We start from the raw sequence: 3,813 nt of genomic DNA, 5'->3' as shown, positions 1-3,813 counted from the left end.
AACAAAGGGGGTCATTTTAATTCTTTTAGGGCTTACTTTTTAAACTTTTTTTTTCGAATTTACAAGGATATTTTTGTCTTATTGAAAATTTTTTAAGGTTATTTTTATCTTTTTGCTAACATTGGGATACTTTGACATTGTTTTGGTCCTTTAGAAGAGAAATTGATAATGAAATAGTAGTTTGAGAGATGTATGTATATTTTTCCATAAAGAAAAAGAAAATGAGGCTAAAAAAAATAAGAGCACGACAGTTTATAAATTGTAGCACCAAAATGATTTTTGTGATGCTATACCTGCTTGAGCAAGTTGGCTGAGACAAGACAACAAGGACAAAAATTGAAGACCATGATAATTTTACATAAAGACAAGTAAACCTCAAACAACATTAATGTAATATGAGAATCTTGCACTGCTCTATTCAAATCAATGGGGATGATAGGTTTCTGTATAAAAAGGCAAAATAATTTTGCAATGTAATGAATCCTTCATCACCAATGAAGTACAGGGTTGCTTTACCAACATGGTTTGAAAGTATTGCTAATCAAAATAATTGAAGACTAAAATCCGTGAATGGTATGCAGAAAAGAGGACATATCAACATATGTGCAACCATTAAGTTTACTTTTAATTTAGACCAAATTTTATCAAACTAACAAATATTAGATCGACTTGCAATACTAAATTTTTTGAGGGTTTTGTGATACGTGAATACGTAAAGGGGATAGATGTTAAGTTCTGAAAGAACTTAGACCTTAAATTGTGAGAGAACATAGACCTTTTAGATTTTGAGAAAACTTAAAACTATTTTTCAAACTCAAGGTTTGAGATTAATTATGCTTACTTTTTATTAAAATATCATCCTTTAAATATGAACATTACAACGACTTAGACTTGGAATAAAACTACTCCCACACCCACTTGGAGATAAACCCCTAGAAAGATAACTAATAGTGTACTCAATCTAAAATAAATAACTAGATGATTGAAATACAAATAGACGCATGGTTATCTCTAATATAAAAATAATGATAACGAAACTTATCTAAATTAATCTTAAATGAAATCTAGTTCATATTAAATATAATGTCTACTTTATCACTATGTTACTTCCCTAACCTTTTGTCATGCCCAATCAATCACATGAGAGTCTATATCGCACTTAGGAAAGAAGCAGGGCTGGGAGGGATTGGAATATCAACAGTCCCCTCCAACATAAGCAGAACCTTCTTCATTGAGGGCCGGAGTGATGGCTCATCTTGAATGCACCAAATTGCTAATTTAACTATTCTCTCCACTTGTTTCTTGTCAACCTCTTCATCCCCAAGTAATTTAGTTATGTCGCCAGTTTCAAAACAATGGTATGCCCATTCTTCAAGAATGGCTTCTTTCTCGGGTAGATTCCAATCTACATTCTTTCGACAACATATGATTTCCAAGAGTACAATACCGTAGCTATAAACATCTGCTTTCACCGTGATGGGCAGTTTCCGATGCCACTCTGGAGCAACATACCCCCCTTGTCCCTCCGATGCCAGTGAAGGTTTTGGTTTGGTCTTGCTTCAAGAGTTTTGCCAATCCAAAATCAGAGATTTTTGCACACCCATACTCATCCATGAGGATGTTATGAGGCTTTATGTCACAATGAATGATTTGTTCATCACACTCTTCGTGGAGATAAAGAATTCCTTTTGCTACATTACGAGCAATTCCCATTCTTTCGTCCCAACATGGTTGTTTTTCTAGTGTGAAGAGTACATCCGCAAGTGACCCGTTGCTCATGTACTCATAAACCAAAAGCCTATGAATTCCGTCATGGCAATACCCGAGCAGACGGACAAGGTTTTTATGATGCGTCCTCCCAATAACTTTCATCTCAGTCTGAAATTCTCTTTCTCCTTCGGCCAACACTTTCTCTAATCTTTTGACAGCTACAACCTTCTCGCCATTAGACATTGCCCCCTTAAACACTGCGCCGAATGATCCTCTGCCAACCTCTTCCGTGAAACCATCCTCTGCTCAAGTAAGTGAACGATCGTGGAGCAAACTCGTGACTCAGTTCAACATTTCCATAAGATAGTTTTCTATACCGGAAATGATTTTTGTAAAAAACAAATCCAGAAATTACCAACATCATGCATCCGAATGCAACAAATGAAGCACAAATAATAAGGATGTCCTCTCGAAACTCTTTCTTGTTTTCTTTCGGCATATTTCCATTTGGAGTAGTGGGTTTAGAAATATTTACCTTGATGAAGGCTATGTTTGAATCAGTCTCTGTCCTTCTCCCATATCTCAGTGGAAGCCTTTGTTTGCTGCACGTCCTGTCTTTGAAAAACGCAGCTTCACAGTTACAATCCTCCAAACAAGCTTGTTCGCAAGATTCTTTGGATGGAACTGACAGAAATGAATATGAAACATCTTCCCATATGGTGTTAGCCACTTCTTGAAAGCTGTATTTAATATCTCCATATTTGTTGTTGCAACCTTCTGCAGGGAAGCTCCTCTTACAGCCTGCAGTCCAGTTGCCTGGGTGTACCATTTCGAATCCCGGAATACATAAACAGTCAGCCTCTTGATCATATGAAACACAAAAACTATTTAATCCGCAAAGACCCTTAGGATCGCACTTATCAAGTGAAGATGACCATACAATTGACCAGTTTCCTTTCTGTTTCAGATTTTGTGAGTATAGCCGGAAAATCCCATCAACATCAAGTCTCATGAGATAAATAGTTTCTTCTGTAGGATATCCTCCATCCGTTAGATTCTTAATGTTGAAACCAGTAGCATTTAGCAAGTAGAGATAGCCATCAGCATCAAAGTTCAGCGTCACGTCATCTCCAAAGCCGTATGTCCCAGATGAAAAGTAAGCATATGGAGCTGTGTCTGGAGTATCCACCGGGTACTGAACAAGATTTCCATCATTTTGCATCTTCAGACGGAATTTACCCGTTGAGTGATCCGTTTCTGAAATACTAGAAAACATCTCATGACCTGCTAAGAGACGTTAACCGGGTAAAAAGGTATCAGTTGGGTGATCAAAACTCTGCCATATAATTACCTTATTGGAATTATAGATGACAAAATTGCCTGAGTTAAGCATAGAAGCTGAAGCAGACCCAGAAGAATCAGCTACGACGGCCAGCTGCTCTTGTCCCATTTGAAGGACAAGCCTGCCATCGCTTGCGAAATGCAAGGTAGTATTGTTGGAGACCGGTAGGTCATCACGGTTTGCAGTCCAGACAACAGTCTTCTCTGGAATTCCGGCAATAAAAATCCCAACAGCGTAGTCATTGCCCTGTTTGTAAAATCCTAAGGCATAGAGACCAGAATGTGACAACCACGTAGAGTTTGTGGCGGGTGTTAGAGAAGAGCCTCGGCTCACATTAGACTGAATTTGTTGAGCTGAAGCAGTGAAAAATGCAGAGACAATGAGAAACAGAGTGACGAAATCCATATCGAGATAATGAGATCTCTCTGTAAATTTATTTCTCTTTTCTCTACTATTTATTTCCTTTCCGAACAACTGGGTTTATCACGGAATTCCCAGTTTGAAAAGTAAAATCCGAGGACTGAGTTCTCATGTCTACGAAGTGGAGCCCAAAAACGGAATTGTCTACAGTTTGGGTTTGACACGCGCTCACGCTTGCTAGCAAACCGTGTGTAGTCGAGCAACTCCACCGCGTAGTCGAGCAACCCCACCGCGTAGTCGAGCAACAAGACAAATCAAAAGTATAGACTTCGAATTAAGGACACAAATTTCCTCGGATGAAAATTCTTTCCACCTATTCGTGTTTGAATTTTTCAAAAATC

At 38.2% G+C, this 3,813-nt stretch overlaps 1 pseudogene; it reads right to left on the bottom strand.

Annotated features, from left to right (window-relative positions):
- Nucleotides 1-1,112: 1,112 nt before the first annotated feature.
- LOC132164955 (G-type lectin S-receptor-like serine/threonine-protein kinase LECRK3) lies at nt 1,113-3,457 on the bottom strand (annotated as a pseudogene).
- Nucleotides 3,458-3,813: the final 356 nt, after the last annotated feature.

The sequence above is a fragment of the Corylus avellana genome, chromosome ca11 (assembly GCF_901000735.1).
Source record: "Corylus avellana chromosome ca11, CavTom2PMs-1.0".
NCBI classification, from domain to species: Eukaryota; Viridiplantae; Streptophyta; class Magnoliopsida; order Fagales; family Betulaceae; genus Corylus; species Corylus avellana.
This window is presented reverse-complemented; position numbering and strand designations above follow the sequence as displayed.